Below are 20479 nucleotides of genomic sequence, written 5' to 3'. Positions count from 1 at the left end.
CAACCAAACCCCGTGGTTGCCATGGTAACTAAGCCCCATGGTTACCATGGCAACACAACCCCATGGTTGCCATGGCAACCCAACCCCATGGTTGCCATGGCAACCCAACCTCATGGTTGCCATGGCAACCCAACCCCATGGTTGCCATGGCAACCCAACCCCATGGTTGCCATGGCAACCCAACCCCATGGTTACCATGGCAACCAAACCCCGTGGTTGCCATGGCAACTAAACGCCATGGTTACCATAGCAACACAAACCCATGGTTTCCATGGCAACCCAACCCCATGGTTACCATAGCAACCAAACCCCGTGGTTGCCATGGCAACACAACCCCATGGTTACCATGGCAACCAAACTCCGTGGTTGCCATGGCAACTACACCCCATGGTTACCATGGCAACACAACGCCATGGTTACCATGGACACAGAACCCCATGGTTGCCATGGCAACCCAACCTCATGGTTACCATGGCAACACAACCCCATAGTTGCCATGGCAACCCAACCCCATGGTTGCCATGGCAACCCAACCCCATGGTTACCATGGCAACCAAACCCCGTGGTTGCCATGGCAACACTACCCCATGGTTGCCATGGCAAGAGAACCCCATAGTTGCCATGGCAACAAAACGCCATGGTTACCATGGCAACACAACGCCATGGTTACCATGGACACAGAAACCCATGGTTGCCATGGCAACCAAACCCCGTGGTTGCCATGGCAACCCAACCCCGTGGATGCCATGGCAACCCAACCCCATTGTTCCCATGGCAACACAACCCCATGGTTGCCATGGCAACCCAACCCCATGGTTACCATGGCAACAGAACCCCATAGTTGCCATGGAAACACTACCCCATGGTTGCCATGGCAACAGAACCCCATAGTTGCCATGGCAAAAAAACGCCATGGTTACCATGGCAACACAACCCCATGGTTACCATGGACACAGAACCCCATGGTTGCCATGGCAACCAAACCCCGTGGTTGCCATGGCAACCCAACCCCGTGGATGCCATGGCAACCCAACCCCATGGTTCCCATGGCAACACAACCCCATGGTTGCCATGGCAACCCAACCCCATGGTTCCCATGGCAACAGAAGCCCATAGTTGCCATGGCAACTAAACGCCATGGTTACCATGGCAACACAACCCCATGGTTGCCATGGCAACCCAACCCCATGGTTACCATGGCAACACAACCCCATGGTTCCCATGGCAACCCAACCCCATGGTTACCATGACAACCAAACCCCGTGGTTACCATGGCAATCAAACTCCGTGGTTGCCATGGCAACTAAACGCCATGGTTACCATGGCAACACAACCCCATGGTTGCCATGGCAACCCAACCCCATGGTTACCATGGCAACACAACCCCATGGTTGCCATGGCAACCCAACCCCATGGTTGCCATGGCAACCCAACCATATGGTTACCATGGCAACCAAACCCCGTGGTTGCCATGGAAACACTACCCCATGGTTGCCATGGCAACAGAACCCCATAGTTGCCATGGCAACAAAACGCCATGGTTACCATGGCAACACAACCCCATGGTTACCATGGACACAGAACCCCATGGTTGCCATGGCAACTAAACCCCGTGGTTGCCATGGCAACCCAACCCCATGGTTGCCATGGCAACACAACCCCATGGTTGCCATGGCAACCCAACCCCATGGTTGCCATGGCAACACAACCCCATGGTTCCCATGAGAACACAACCCCGTGGTTGCCATGGCAACCCAACCCCATCGTTACCATGGCAACACTACCCCATGGTTGCCATGGAAACACTAGCCCATGGTTGCCATGGCAACAGAACCCCATAGTTGCCATGGCAACTAAACGCCATGGTTACCATGGCAACACAACCCCATGGTTGCCATGGCAACCCAACCCCATGGTTACCATGGCAACACAACCCCATGGTTGCCATGGCAACCCAACCCCATGGTTGCCATGGCAACACAACCCCATGGTTCCCATGAGAACACAACCCCGTGGTTGCCATGGCAACCCAACCCCATCGTTACCATGGCAACACTACCCCATGGTTGCCATGGAAACACTAGCCCATGGTTGCCATGGCAACAGAACCCCATAGTTGCCATGGCAAAAAAACGCCATGGTTACCATGGCAACACAACCCCATGGTTGCCATGGCAACCCAACCCCATGGTTGCCATGGCAACCCAACCCCATGGTTACCATGGCAACCAAACCCCGTGGTTGCCATGGTAACTAAGCCCCATGGTTACCATGGCAACACAACCCCATGGTTGCCATGGCAACCCAACCCCATGGTTGCCATGGCAACCCAACCCCATGGTTGCCATGGCAACCCAACCCCATGGTTGCCATGGCAACCCAACCCCATGGTTACCATGGCAACCAAACCCCGTGGTTGCCATGGCAACTAAACGCCATGGTTACCATAGCAACACAAACCCATGGTTTCCATGGCAACCCAACCCCATGGTTACCATAGCAACCAAACCCCGTGGTTGCCATGGCAACCCAACCCCATGGTTACCATGGCAACCAAACTCCGTGGTTGCCATGGCAACTACACCCCATGGTTACCATGGCAACACAACGCCATGGTTACCATGGACACAGAACCCCATGGTTGCCATGGCAACCCAACCTCATGGTTACCATGGCAACACAACCCCATAGTTGCCATGGCAACCCAACCCCATGGTTGCCATGGCAACCCAACCCCATGGTTACCATGGCAACCAAACCCCGTGGTTGCCATGGCAACACTACCCCATGGTTGCCATGGCAAGAGAACCCCATAGTTGCCATGGCAACAAAACGCCATGGTTACCATGGCAACACAACGCCATGGTTACCATGGACACAGAAACCCATGGTTGCCATGGCAACCAAACCCCGTGGTTGCCATGGCAACCCAACCCCGTGGATGCCATGGCAACCCAACCCCATTGTTCCCATGGCAACACAACCCCATGGTTGCCATGGCAACCCAACCCCATGGTTACCATGGCAACAGAACCCCATAGTTGCCATGGAAACACTACCCCATGGTTGCCATGGCAACAGAACCCCATAGTTGCCATGGCAAAAAAACGCCATGGTTACCATGGCAACACAACCCCATGGTTACCATGGACACAGAACCCCATGGTTGCCATGGCAACCAAACCCCGTGGTTGCCATGGCAACCCAACCCCGTGGATGCCATGGCAACCCAACCCCATGGTTCCCATGGCAACACAACCCCATGGTTGCCATGGCAACCCAACCCCATGGTTCCCATGGCAACAGAAGCCCATAGTTGCCATGGCAACTAAACGCCATGGTTACCATGGCAACACAACCCCATGGTTGCCATGGCAACCCAACCCCATGGTTACCATGGCAACACAACCCCATGGTTCCCATGGCAACCCAACCCCATGGTTACCATGACAACCAAACCCCGTGGTTACCATGGCAATCAAACTCCGTGGTTGCCATGGCAACTAAACGCCATGGTTACCATGGCAACACAACCCCATGGTTGCCATGGCAACCCAACCCCATGGTTACCATGGCAACACAACCCCATGGTTGCCATGGCAACCCAACCCCATGGTTGCCATGGCAACCCAACCATATGGTTACCATGGCAACCAAACCCCGTGGTTGCCATGGAAACACTACCCCATGGTTGCCATGGCAACAGAACCCCATAGTTGCCATGGCAACAAAACGCCATGGTTACCATGGCAACACAACCCCATGGTTACCATGGACACAGAACCCCATGGTTGCCATGGCAACTAAACCCCGTGGTTGCCATGGCAACCCAACCCCGTGGATGCCATGGCAACCCAACCCCGTGGATGCCATGGCAACCCAACCCCATGGTTACGACGGCAACAGAACCCCATAGTTGCCATGGCAACTAAACGCCATGGTTACCATGGCAACACAACCCCATGGTTACCATGGCAACCAAACTCCGTGGTTGCCATGGCAACTAAACGCCATGGTTACCATGGCAACACAACGCCATGGTTACCATGGACACAGAACCCCATGTTTGCCATGGCAACCAAACCCCGTGGTTGCCATGGCAACCCAACCCCGTGGATGCCATGGCAACCCAACCCCATGGTTCCCATGGCAACACAACCCCATGGTTGCCATGGCAACCCAACCTCATGGTTACCATGGCAACAGAACCTCATAGTTGCCATGGCAACTAAACGCCATGGTTACCATGGCAACACAACCCCATGGTTACCATTGCAACCACCTCCGTGGTTGCCATGGCAACTAAACGCCATGGTTACCATGGCAACACAACGCCATGGTTACCATGGACACAGAATCCCATGGTTGCCATGGCAACCAAACCCCATGGTTGCCATGGCAACCCAACCCCATGGTTACCATGGCAACACAACCCCATAGTTGCCATGGCAACTAAACGCCATGGTTACCATGGCAACACAACACCATGGTTGCCATGGCAACCCAACCCCATGGTTACCATGGCAACCAAACCCCGTGGTTACCATGGCAACCAAACTCCGTGGTTGCCATGGCAACTAAACGCCATGGTTACCATGGCAACACAACCCCAAGTTTGCCATGGCAACACAACCCCATGGTTACCATGGCAACCAAACCCCGTGGTTGCCATGGAAACACTACCCCATGGTTGCCATGGCAACAGAACCCCATAGTTGCCATGGCAAGAAAACGCCATGGTTACCATGGCAACACAACCCCATGGTTACCATGGACACAGAACCCCATGGTTCCCATGGCAACCAAACCCCGTGGTTGCCATGGCAACCCAACCCCGTGGATGCCATGGCAACCCAACCCCATGGTTACCATGGCAACACAACCACATGGTTGCCATGGCAACCCAACCCCATGGTTCCCATGGCAACACAACCCCATGGTTGCCATGGTAACCCAACCCGATAGTTACCATGGACACAGAACCCCGTGGTTGCCATGGCAACCAAACCCCGTGGTTGCCATGGCAACACAACCCCATGGTTGCCATGGCAACCCAACCCCATGGTTACCATGGCAACACAACCCCATAGTTGCCATGGCAACTAAACGCCATGGTTACCATGGCAACACAACCCCATGGTTACCATGGCAACCAAACTCCGTGGTTGCCATGGCAACTACACCCCATGGTTACCATGGCAACACAACGCCATGGTTACCATGGACACAGAACCCCATGGTTGCCATGGCAACCAAACCCCGTGGTTGCCATGGCAACCCAACCCCGTGGATGCCATGGCAACCCAACCCCATGGTTCCCATGGCAACACAACCCCATGGTTGCCATGGCAACCCAACCCCATGGTTCCCATGGCAACAGAACCCCATAGTTGCCATGGCAACTAAACGCCATGGTTACCATGGCAACACAACCCCATGGTTGCCATGGCAACCCAACCCCATGGTTACCATGGCAACACAACCCCATGGTTGCCATGGCAACCCAACCCCATGGTTACCATGGCAACCAAACCCCGTGGTTACCATGGCAACCAAACTCCGTGGTTGCCATGGCAACTAAACGCCATGGTTACCATGGCAACACAACCCCATGGTTGCCATGGCAACCCAACCTCATGGTTACCATGGCAACACAACCCCATGGTTGCCATGGCAACCCAACCCCATGGTTGCCATGGCAACCCAACCCCATGGTTACCATGGCAACCAAACCCCGTGGTTGCCATGGCAACACTACCCCATGGTTGCCATGGCAACAGAACCCCATAGTTGCCATGGCAACAAAACGCCATGGTTACCATGGCAACACAACGCCATGGTTACCATGGACACAGAACCCCATGGTTGCCATGGCAACCAAACCCCGTGGTTGCCATGGCAACCCAACCCCGTGGATGCCATGGCAACCCAACCCCATTGTTCCCATGGCAACACAACCCCATGGTTGCCATGGCAACCCAACCCCATGGTTACCATGGCAACAGAACCCCATAGTTGCCATGGCAACTAAACGCCATGGTTACCATGGCAACACAACCCCATGGTTACCATGGCAACCAAACTCCGTGGTTGCCATGGCAACTAAACGCCATGGTTACCATGGCAACACAACGACATGGTTACCATGGACACAGAACCCCATGGTTGCCATGGCAACCAAACCCCGTGGTTACCATGGCAACCCAACCCCGTGGATGCCATGGCAACCCAACCCCATGGTTCCCATGGCAACACAACCCCATGGTTGCTTAGGCAACCCAACCCCATGGTTCCCATGGCAACAGAACCCCATAGTTGCCATGGAAACTAAACGCCATGGTTACCATGGCAACACAACCCCATGGTTGCCATGGCAACCCAACCCCATGGTTACCATGGCAACACAACCCCATGGTTGCCATGGCAACCCAACCCCATGGTTACCATGGCAACCAAACCCCGTGGTTACCATGGCAATCAAACTCCGTGGTTGCCATGGCAAATAAACGCCATGGTTACCATGGCAACACAACCCCATGGTTGCCATGGCAACCCAACCCCATGGTTACCATGGCAACACAACCCCATGGTTGCCATGGCAACCCAACCCCATGGTTGCCATGGCAACCCAACCCCATGGTTACCATGGCAACAGAACCCCATGGTTGCCATGGCAACCCAACCCCATGGTTACCATGGCAACACAACCCCATGGTTGCCATGGCAACCCAACCCCATGGTTGCCATGGCAACAGAACCCCATAGTTGCCATGGCAAAAAAACGCCATGGTTACCATGGCAACACAACACCATGGTTGCCATGGCAACCCAACCCCATGGTTACCATGGCAACAGAACCCCATAGTTGCCATGGCAACTAAACGCCATGGTTACCACGGCAACACAACCCCATGGTTGCCATGGCAACCCAACCCCATGGTTACCATGGCAACACAACCCCATGGTTGCCATGGCAACCCAACCCCATGGTTGCCATGGCAACCCAACCCCATGGTTACCATGGCAACAAAACCCCGTGGTTGCCATGGCAACTAAGCGCCATGGTTACCATGGCAACACAACCCCATGGTTGCCATGGCAACCCAACCTCATGGTTGCCATGGCAACCCAACCCCATGGTTGCCATGGCAACCCAACCCCATGGTTACCATGGCAACACAACCCCATGGTTGCCATGGCAACCCAACCCCATGGTTACCATAGCAACCAAACCCCGTGGTTGCCATGGCAACCCAACCCCATGGTTGCCATGGCAACCCAACCCCATGGTTACCATGGCAACAAAACCCCGTGGTTGCCATGGCAACTAAGCGCCATGGTTACCATGGCAACACAACCCCATGGTTGCCATGGCAACCCAACCTCATGGTTGCCATGGCAACCCAACCCCATGGTTGCCATGGCAACCCAACCCCATGGTTACCATGGCAACACAACCCCATGGTTGCCATGGCAACCCAACCCCATGGTTACCATAGCAACCAAACCCCGTGGTTGCCATGGCAACCCAACCCCATGGTTACCATGGCAACACAACCCCATGGTTGCCATGGCAACCAAACCCATGGTTACCATGGCAACCAAACCCCGTGGTTGCCATGGCAACACTACCCCATAGTTGCCATGGCAACAGAACCCCATAGTTGCCATGGCAACAAAACGCCATGGTTACCATGGCAACACAACGCCATGGTTACCATGGACACAGAACCCCATGGTTGCCATGGCAACCAAACCCCGTGGTTGCCATGGCAACCCAACCCCGTGGATGCCATGGCAACCCAACCCCATTGTTCCCATGGCAACACAACCCCATGGTTGCCATGGCAACCCAACCCCATGGTTACCATGGCAACAGAACCCCATAGTTGCCATGGCAACTAAACGCCATGGTTACCATGGCAACACAACCCCATGGTTACCATGGCAACCAAACTCCGTGGTTGCCATGGCAACTAAACGCCATGGTTACCATGGCAACACAACGACATGGTTACCATGGACACAGAACCCCATGGTTGCCATGGCAACCAAACCCCGTGGTTGCCATGGCAACCCAACCCCGTGGATGCCATGGCAACCCAACCCCATGGTTCCCATGGCAACACAACCCCATGGTTGCTTAGGCAACCCAACCCCATGGTTCCCATGGCAACAGAACCCCATAGTTGCCATGGAAACTAAACGCCATGGTTACCATGGCAACACAACCCCATGGTTGCCATGGCAACCCAACCCCATGGTTACCATGGCAACACAACCCCATGGTTGCCATGGCAACCCAACCCCATGGTTACCATGGCAACCAAACCCCGTGGTTACCATGGCAATCAAACTCCGTGGTTGCCATGGCAACTAAACGCCATGGTTACCATGGCAACACAACCCCATGGTTGCCATGGCAACCCAACCCCATGGTTACCATGGCAACACAACCCCATGGTTGCCATGGCAACCCAACCCCATGGTTGCCATGGCAACCCAACCCCATGGTTACCATGGCAACAGAACCCCATGGTTGCCATGGCAACCCAACCCCATGGTTACCATGGCAACACAACCCCATGGTTGCCATGGCAACCCAACCCCATGGTTGCCATGGCAACAGAACCCCATAGTTGCCATGGCAAAAAAACGCCATGGTTACCATGGCAACACAACACCATGGTTGCCATGGCAACCCAACCCCATGGTTACCATGGCAACAGAACCCCATAGTTGCCATGGCAACTAAACGCCATGGTTACCACGGCAACACAACCCCATGGTTGCCATGGCAACCCAACCCCATGGTTACCATGGCAACACAACCCCATGGTTGCCATGGCAACCCAACCCCATGGTTGCCATGGCAACCCAACCCCATGGTTACCATGGCAACAAAACCCCGTGGTTGCCATGGCAACTAAGCGCCATGGTGACCATGGCAACACAACCCCATGGTTGCCATGGCAACCCAACCTCATGGTTGCCATGGCAACCCAACCCCATGGTTGCCATGGCAACCCAACCCCATGGTTACCATGGCAACACAACCCCATGGTTGCCATGGCAACCCAACCCCATGGTTACCATAGCAACCAAACCCCGTGGTTGCCATGGCAACCCAACCCCATGGTTACCATGGCAACACAACCCCATGGTTGCCATGGCAACCAAACCCATGGTTACCATAGCAACCAAACCCCGTGGTTGCCATGGAAACACTACCCCATGGTTGCCATGGCAACACAACCCCATAGTTGCCATGGCAACAAAACGCCATGGTTACCATGGCAACACAACCCCATGGTTACCATGGACACAGAACCCCATGGTTGCCATGGCAACCAAACCCCGTGGTTGCCATGGCAACCCAACCCCGTGGATGCCGTGGCAACCCAACCCCATGGTTCCCATGGCAACACAACCCCATGGTTGCCATGGCAACCCAACCCCATGGTTACCATGGCAACAGAACACCACAGTTGCCATGGCAACTAAACGCCATGGTTACCATGGCAACACAACCCCATGGTTACCATGGCAACCAATCTCCGTGGTTGCCATGGCAACTAAACGCCATGGTTACCATGGCAACACAACCCCATGGTTACCATGGACACAGAATACCATGGTTGCCATGGCAACCAAACCCGTGGTTGCCATGGCAACCCAACCCCGTGGATGCCATGGCAACCCAACCCCATGGTTCCCATGGCAACACAACACCATGGTTGCCATGGCAACCCAACCCCATGGTTACCATGGCAACAGAACCCCATAGTTGCCATGGCAACACAACGCCATGGTTACCATGGCAACACAACCCCATGGTTGCCATGGCAACCCAACCCCATGGTTACCATGGCAACACAACCCCATGGTTGCCATGGCAACCAAACCCCATGGTTGCCATGGCAACCCAACCCCATGGTTACCATGGCAACCAAACCCCGTGGTTGCAATGGAAACACTACCCCATGGTTTCCATGGCATCAGAACCCCATAGTTGGCATGGCAACAAAACGCCATGGTTACCATGGCAACACAACCCCATGGTTGCCATGGCAACCCAACCCCATGGTTACCATGGCCACCAAACCCCGTGGTTGCCATGGCAACCCAACCCCGTGGATGCCATGGCAACCCAACCCCATGGTTCCCTTGGCAACACAACCCCATGGTTGCCATGGCAACCCAACCCCATGGTTACCATGGCAACAGAACCCCATAGTTGCCATGGCAACTAAACGCCATGGTTACCATGGCAACACAACCCCATGGTTGCCATGGCAACCCAACCCCATGGTTTCCATGGCAACACAACCCCATGGTTGCCATGGAAACCCAACCCCATGGTTGCCATGGCAACCCAACCCCATGGTTACCATGGCAACCCAACCCCATGGTTGCCATGGCAACCCAACCTCATGGTTGCCATGGCAACCCAACCCCATGGTTGCCATGGCAACCCAACCCCATGGTTACCATGGCAACACAACCCCATGGGTGCCATGGCAACCCAACCCCATGGTTACCATGGCAACCAAACCCCGTGGTTGCCATGGCAACTAAACGCCATGGTTACCATGGCAACACAACCCCATGGTTGCCATGGCAACCCAACCCCATGGTTACCATAGCAACCAAACCCCGTGGTTGCCATGGCAACCCAACCCCATGGTTACCATAGCAACCAAACCCCGTGGTTGCCATGGAAACACTACCCCATGGTTGCCATGGCAACACAACCCCATAGTTGCCATGGCAACAAAACGCCATGGTTACCATGGCAACACAACCCCATGGTTACCATGGACACAGAACCCCATGGTTGCCATGGCAACCAAACCCCGTGGTTGCCATGGCAACCCAACCCCGTGGATGCCGTGGCAACCCAACCCCATGGTTCCCATGGCAACACAACCCCATGGTTGCCATGGCAACCCAACCCCATGGTTACCATGGCAACAGAACACCACAGTTGCCATGGCAACTAAACGCCATGGTTACCATGGCAACACAACCCCATGGTTACCATGGCAACCAATCTCCGTGGTTGCCATGGCAACTAAACGCCATGGTTACCATGGCAACACAACCCCATGGTTACCATGGACACAGAATACCATGGTTGCCATGGCAACCAAACCCGTGGTTGCCATGGCAACCCAACCCCGTGGATGCCATGGCAACCCAACCCCATGGTTCCCATGGTAACACAACACCATGGTTGCCATGGCAACCCAACCCCATGGTTACCATGGCAACAGAACCCCATAGTTGCCATGGCAACACAACGCCATGGTTACCATGGCAACACAACCCCATGGTTGCCATGGCAACCCAACCCCATGGTAACCATGGCAACACAACCCCATGGTTGCCATGGCAACCAAACCCCATGGTTGCCATGGCAACCCAACCCCATGGTTACCATGGCAACCAAACCCCGTGGTTGCAATGGAAACACTACCCCATGGTTGCCATGGCATCAGAACCCCATAGTTGGCATGGCAACAAAACGCCATGGTTACCATGGCAACACAACCCCATGGTTGCCATGGCAACCCAACCCCATGGTTACCATGGCCACCAAACCCCGTGGTTGCCATGGCAACCCAACCCCGTGGATGCCATGGCAACCCAACCCCATGGTTCCCTTGGCAACACAACCCCATGGTTGCCATGGCAACCCAACCCCATGGTTACCATGGCAACAGAACCCCATAGTTGCCATGGCAACTAAACGCCATGGTTACCATGGCAACACAACCCCATGGTTGCCATGGCAACCCAACCCCATGGTTTCCATGGCAACACAACCCCATGGTTGCCATGGAAACCCAACCCCATGGTTGCCATGGCAACCCAACCCCATGGTTACCATGGCAACCAAACCCCGTGGTTTCCATGGCAACTAAGCGCCATGGTTACCATGGCAACACAACCCCATGGTTGCCATGGCAACCCAACCTCATGGTTGCCATGGCAACCCAACCCCATGGTTGCCATGGCAACCCAACCCCATGGTTACCATGGCAACACAACCCCATGGGTGCCATGGCAACCCAACCCCATGGTTACCATGGCAACCAAACCCCGTGGTTGCCATGGCAACTAAACGCCATGGTTACCATGGCAACACAACCCCATGGTTGCCATGGCAACCCAACCCCATGGTTACCATAGCAACCAAACCCCGTGGTTGCCATGGCAACCCAACCCCATGGTTACCATGGCAACCAAACCCCGTGGTTGCCATGGAAACACTACCCCATGGTTGCCATGGCAACAGAACCCCATAGTTGCCATGGCAACAAAACGCCATGGTTACCATGGCAACACAACCCCATGGTTACCATGGACACAGAACACCATGGTTGCCATGGCAACCAAACCCCGTGGTTGCCATGGCAACCCAACCCCGTGGATGCCATGGCAACCCAACCCCATGGTTACCATGGCAACACAACCCCATGGTTGCCATGGCAACCCAACCCCATGGTTACCATGGCAACAGAACCCCATAGTTGCCATGGCAACTAAACGCCATTGTTACCATGGCAACACAACCCCATGGTTGCCATGGCAACCCAACCCCATGGTTACCATGGGAACCCAACCCCATGGTTACCATGGCAACACAACCCTATGGTTGCCATGGCAACCCAACCCCATGGTTACCATGGCAACAGAACCCCATAGTTGCCATGGCAAATAAACGCAATGGTTACCATGGCAACACAACCCCATCGTTGCCATGGCAACCAAACCCCTTGGTTGCCATGGCAACCCAACCCGGTGGATGCCATGGCAACCCAACCCCATGGTTCCCATGGCAACACAACCCCATGGTTGCCATGGCAACACAACCCCATGGTTACCATGGACACAGAACCCCATAGTTGCCATGGCAACTAAACGCCATGGTTACCATGGCAACACAACCCATGGTTGCCATGGCAACCCAACCCCATGGTTACCATGGCAACAGAACACCACAGTTGCCATGGCAACTAAACGCCATGGTTACCATGGCAACACAACCCCATGGTTACCATGGCAACCAATCTCCGTGGTTGCCATGGCAACTAAACGCCATGGTTACCATGGCAACACAACCCCATGGCTACCATGGACACAGAATACCATGGTTGCCATGGCAACACAACCCCATGGTTGCCATGGCAACCAAACCCATGGTTACCATAGCAACCAAACCCCGTGGTTGCCATGGAAACACTACCCCATATTTGCCATGGCAACACAACCCCATAGTTGCCATGGCAACAAAACGCCATGGTTACCATGGCAACACAACCCCATGGTTACCATGGACACAGAACCCCATGGTTGCCATGGCAACCCAACCCCGTGGTTGCCATGGCAACCCAACCCCGTGGATGCCGTGGCAACCCAACCCCATGGTTCCCATGGCAACACAACCCCATGGTTGCCATGGCAACCCAACCCCATGGTTACCATGGCAACAGAACACCACAGTTGCCATGGCAACTAAACGCCATGGTTACCATGGCAACACAACCCCATGGTTACCATGGCAACCAATCTCCGTGGTTGCCATGGCAACTAAACGCCATGGTTACCATGGCAACACAACCCCATGGTTACCATGGACACAGAATACCATGGTTGCCATGGCAACCAAACCCGTGGTTGCCATGGCAACACAACCCCGTGGATGCCATGGCAACCCAACCCCATGGTTCCCATGGCAACACAACACCATGGTTGCCATGGCAACCCAACCCCATGGTTACCATGGCAACAGAACCCCATAGTTGCCATGGCAACACAACGCCATGGTTACCATGGCAACACAACCCCATGGTTGCCATGGCAACCCAACCCCATGGTTACCATGGCAACACAACCCCATGGTTGCCATGGCAACCAAACCCCATGGTTGCCATGGCAACCCAACCCCATGGTTACCATGGCAACCAAACCCCGTGGTTGCAATGGAAACACTACCCCATGGTTTCCATGGCATCAGAACCGCATAGTTGGCATGGCAACAAAACGCCATGGTTACCATGGCAACACAACCCCATGGTTGCCATGGCAACCCAACCCCATGGTTACCATGGCCACCAAACCCCGTGGTTGCCATGGCAACCCAACCCCGTGGATGCCATGGCAACCCAACCCCATGGTTCCCTTGGCAACACAACCCCATGGTTGCCATGGCAACCCAACCCCATGGTTACCATGGCAACAGAACCCCATAGTTGCCATGGCAACTAAACGCCATGGTTACCATGGCAACACAACCCCATGGTTGCCATGGCAACCCAACCCCATGGTTTCCATGGCAACACAACCCCGTGGTTGCCATGGAAACCCAACCCCATGGTTGCCATGGCAACCCAACCTCATGGTTACCATGGCAACCCAACCCCATGGTTGCCATGGCAACCCAACCTCATGGTTGCCATGGCAACCCAACCCCATGGTTGCCATGGCAACCCAACCCCATGGTTACCATGGCAACACAACCCCATGGGTGCCATGGCAACCCAACCCCATGGTTACCATGGCAACCAAACCCCGTGGTTGCCATGGCAACTAAACGCCATGGTTACCATGGCAACACAACCCCATGGTTGCCATGGCAACCCAACCTCATGGTTACCATAGCAACCAAACCCCGTGGTTGCCATGGCAACCCAACCCCATGGTTACCATAGCAACCAAACCCCGTGGTTGCCATGGAAACACTACCCCATGGTTGCCATGGCAACACAACCCCATAGTTGCCATGGCAACAAAACGCCATGGTTACCATGGCAACACAACCCCATGGTTACCATGGACACAGAACCCCATGGTTGCCATGGCAACCAAACCCCGTGGTTGCCATGGCAACCCAACCCCGTGGATGCCGTGGCAACCCAACCCCATGGTTCCCATGGCAACACAACCCCATGGTTGCCATGGCAACCCAACCCCATGGTTACCATGGCAACAGAACACCACAGTTGCCATGGCAACTAAACGCCATGGTTACCATGGCAACACAACCCCATGGTTACCATGGCAACCAATCTCCGTGGTTGCCATGGCAACTAAACGCCATGGTTACCATGGCAACACAACCCCATGGTTACCATGGACACAGAATACCATGGTTGCCATGGCAACCAAACCCGTGGTTGCCATGGCAACCCAACCCCGTGGATGCCATGGCAACCCAACCCCATGGTTCCCATGGTAACACAACACCATGGTTGCCATGGCAACCCAACCCCATGGTTACCATGGCAACAGAACCCCATAGTTGCCATGGCAACACAACGCCATGGTTACCATGGCAACACAACCCCATGGTTGCCATGGCAACCCAACCCCATGGTTACCATGGCAACACAACCCCATGGTTGCCATGGCAACCAAACCCCATGGTTGCCATGGCAACCCAACCCCATGGTTACCATGGCAACCAAACCCCGTGGTTGCAATGGAAACACTACCCCATGGTTGCCATGGCATCAGAACCCCATAGTTGGCATGGCAACAAAACGCCATGGTTACCATGGCAACACAACCCCATGGTTGCCATGGCAACCCAACCCCATGGTTACCATGGCCACCAAACCCCGTGGTTGCCATGGCAACCCAACCCCGTGGATGCCATGGCAACCCAACCCCATGGTTCCCTTGGCAACACAACCCCATGGTTGCCATGGCAACCCAACCCCATGGTTACCATGGCAACAGAACCCCATAGTTGCCATGGCAACTAAACGCCATGGTTACCATGGCAACACAACCCCATGGTTGCCATGGCAACCCAACCCCATGGTTTCCATGGCAACACAACCCCATGGTTGCCATGGAAACCCAACCCCATGGTTGCCATGGCAACCCAACCCCATGGTTACCATGGCAACCAAACCCCGTGGTTTCCATGGCAACTAAGCGCCATGGTTACCATGGCAACACAACCCCATGGTTGCCATGGCAACCCAACCTCATGGTTGCCATGGCAACCCAACCCCATGGTTGCCATGGCAACCCAACCCCATGGTTACCATGGCAACACAACCCCATGGGTGCCATGGCAACCCAACCCCATGGTTACCATGGCAACCAAACCCCGTGGTTGCCATGGCAACTAAACGCCATGGTTACCATGGCAACACAACCCCATGGTTGCCATGGCAACCCAACCCCATGGTTACCATAGCAACCAAACCCCGTGGTTGCCATGGCAACCCAACCCCATGGTTACCATGGCAACCAAACCCCGTGGTTGCCATGGAAACACTACCCCATGGTTGCCATGGCAACAGAACCCCATAGTTGCCATGGCAACAAAACGCCATGGTTACCATGGCAACACAACCTCATGGTTACCATGGACACAGAACCCCATGGTTGCCATGGCAACCAAACCCCGTGGTTGCCATGGCAACCCAACCCCGTGGATGCCATGGCAACCCAACCCCATGGTTCCCATGGCAACACAACCCCATGGTTGCCATGGCAACCCAACCCCATGGTTACCATGGCAACAGAACCCCATAGTTGCCATGGCAACTAAACGCCATTGTTACCATGGCAACACAACCCCATGGTTGCCATGGCAACCCAACCCCATGGTTACCATGGGAACCCAACCCCATGGTTACCATGGCAACACAACCCTATGGTTGCCATGGCAACCCAACCCCATGGTTACCATGGCAACAGAACCCCATAGTTGCCATGGCAAATAAACGCCATGGTTACCATGGCAACACAACCCCATGGTTGCCATGGCAACCAAACCCCTTGGTTGCCATGGCAACCCAACCCGGTGGATGCCATGGCAACCCAACCCCATGGTTCCCATGGCAACACAACCCCATGGTTGCCATGGCAACACAACCCCATGGTTACCATGGACACAGAACCCCATAGTTGCCATGGCAACTAAACGCCATGGTTACCATGGCAACACAACCCATGGTTGCCATGGCAACCCAACCCCATGGTTACCATGGCAACAGAACACCACAGTTGCCATGGCAACTAAACGCCATGGTTACCATGGCAACACAACCCCATGGTTACCATGGCAACCAATCTCCGTGGTTGCCATGGCAACTAAACGCCATGGTTACCATGGCAACACAACCCCATGGCTACCATGGACACAGAATACCATGGTTGCCATGGCAACCAAACCCGTGGTTGCCATGGCAACCCAACCCCGTGGATGCCATGGCAACCCAACCCCATGGTTCCCATGGCAACACAACACCATGGTTGCCATGGCAACCCAACCCCATGGTTACCATGGCAACAGAACCCCATAGTTGCCATGGCAACACAACGCCATGGTTACCATGGCAACACAACCCCATGGTTGCCATGGCAACCCAACCCCATGGTTACCATGGCAACACAACCCCATGGTTGCCATGGCAACCAAACCCCATGGTTGCCATGGCAACCCAACCCCATGGTTACCATGGCAACCAAACCCCGTGGTTGCAATGGAAACACTACCCCATGGTTGCCATGGCATCAGAACCCCATAGTTGGCATGGCAACAAAACGCCATGGTTACCATGGCAACACAACCCCATGGTTGCCATGGCAACCCAACCCCATGGTTACCATGGCCAACAAACCCCGTGGTTGCCATGGCAACCCAACCCCGTGGATGCCATGGCAACCCAACCCCATGGTTCCCTTGGCAACACAACCCCATGGTTGCCATGGCAACCCAACCCCATGGTTACCATGGCAACAGAACCCCATAGTTGCCATGGCAACTAAACGCCATGGTTACCATGGCAACACAACCCCATGGTTGCCATGGCAACCCAACCCCATGGTTTCCATGGCAACACAACCCCATGGTTGCCATGGAAACCCAACCCCATGGTTGCCATGGCAACCCAACCCCATGGTTACCATGGCAACCAAACCCCGTGGTTTCCATGGCAACTAAGCGCCATGGTTACCATGGCAACACAACCCCATGGTTGCCATGGCAACCAAACCTCATGGTTGCCATGGCAACCCAACCCCATGGTTGCCATGGCAACCCAACCCCATGGTTACCATGGCAACACAACCCCATGGTTGCCATGGCAACCCAACCCCATGGTTACCATGGCAACCAAACCCCGTGGTTGCCATGGCAACTAAACGCCATGGTTACCATGGCAACACAACCCCATGGTTGCCATGGCAACCCAACCCCATGGTTACCATAGCAACCAAACCCCGTGGTTGCCATGGCAACCCAACCCCATGGTTACCATGGCAACCAAACCCCGTGGTTGCCATGGAAACACTACCCCATGGTTGCCATGGCAACAGAACCCCATAGTTGCCATGGCAACAAAACGCCATGGTTACCATGGCAACACAACCCCATGGTTACCATGGACACAGAACACCATGGTTGCCATGGCAACCAAACCCCGTGGTTGCCATGGCAACCCAACCCCGTGGATGCCATGGCAACCCAACCCCATGGTTACCATGGCAACACAACCCCATGGTTGCCATGGCAACCCAACCCCATGGTTACCATGGCAACAGAACCCCATAGTTGCCATGGCAACTAAACGCCATTGTTACCATGGCAACACAACCCCATGGTTGCCATGGCAACCCAACCCCATGGTTACCATGGGAACCCAACCCCATGGTTACCATGGCAACACAACCCTATGGTTGCCATGGCAACCCAACCCCATGGTTACCATGGCAACAGAACCCCATAGTTGCCATGGCAAATAAACGCCATGGTTACCATGGCAACACAACCCCATGGTTGCCATGGCAACCAAACCCCTTGGTTGCCATGGCAACCCAACCCCGTGGATGCCATGGCAACCCAACCCCATGGTTCCCATGGCAACACAACCCCATGGTTGCCATGGCAACACAACCCCATGGTTACCATGGACACAGAACCCCATAGTTGCCATGGCAACTAAACGCCATGGTTACCATGGCAACACAACCCATGGTTGCCATGGCAACTCAACCCCATGGTTACCATGGCAACACAACCCCATGGTTCCCATGAGAACACAACCCCATGGTTGCCATGGCAACCCAACCCCATGGTTACCATGGCAACCAAACCCCGTGGTTGCCACGGAAACACTACCCCATGGTTGCCATGGCAACAGAACCCCATAGTTGCCATGGCAACTAAACGCCATGGTTACCATGGTAACACAACCCCATTGTTACCATGGACACAGAACCCCATGGTTGCCATGGCAACCAAACCCCGTGGTTGCCATGGCAACCCAACCCCGTGGATGCCATGGCAACCCAACCCCATGGTTCCCATGGCAACACAGCCCCATTGTTGCCATGGCAACCCAACCCCATGGTTACCATGGCAACAGAACCCCATAGTTGCCATGGCAACTAAACGCCATGGTTACCATGGCAACACAACCCCATGGTTGCCATGCCAACCCAACCCCATGGTTACCATAGCAACCAAACCCCGTGGTTGCCATTTAAACGAAACGCCATGGTTACCATGGCAACACAACCCCATGGTTGCCATGGCAACCCAACACCATGGTTGCCAAGGCAACTAAACCCCATAGTTTCCATAGCAACCCAACCCCATGGTTACCATGGCAACACAACCCCATGGTTGCCATGGAAACACTACCCCATGGTTGCCATGGCAACAGAACCCCATAGTTGCCATGGCAACAAAACGCCATGGTTACCATGGCAACACAACCCCCTGGTTGCCATGGCAACCCAACCCCATGGTTACCATGGCAACCAAACCCCGTGGTTGCCATGGCAACTAAACGCCATGGTTACCATGGCAACACAACCCCATGGTTGCCATGGCAACACAACCCCATGGTTACCATAGGAACCAAACCCCGTGGTTGCCATGGAAACCCAACCCCATGGTTACCATGGCAACACAACCCCATGGTTCCCATGATAACACAACCCCGTGGTTGCCATGGCAAGCCAACCCCATCGTTACCATGGCAACACTACCCCATGGTTGCCATGGAAACACTACCCCATGGTTGCCATGGAAACAGAACCCCATAGTTGCCATGGCAACAAAACGCCATGGTTGCCATGGCAACACAACCCCATGGTTACCATGGACACAGAACCCCATGGTTGCCATGGCAACCAAACCCCGTGGTTGCCATGGCAACCCAACCCCGTGGATGCCATGGCAACCCAACCCCATGGTTACCATGGCAGCAGAACCCCATAGTTGTCATGGCAACTAAACGCCATGGTTACCATGGCAACACAACCCCATGGTTGCCATGGCAACTCAACCCCATGGTTACCATGGCAACACAACCCCATGGTTGCCATGGCAAACCAACCCCATGGTTTCCAAGGCAATTAAACCCCATAGTTTCTATAGCAACCCAACCCCATAGTTACCATGGCAACCCAACCCCATGGTTACCATAGCAACCAAACCCCGTGG

Source organism: Netta rufina, assembly GCF_964035555.1.
Source record: "Netta rufina genome assembly, chromosome: 24".
NCBI classification, from domain to species: domain Eukaryota; kingdom Metazoa; phylum Chordata; class Aves; order Anseriformes; family Anatidae; genus Netta; species Netta rufina.
Note: the sequence above shows the minus strand (reverse complement) of the source record.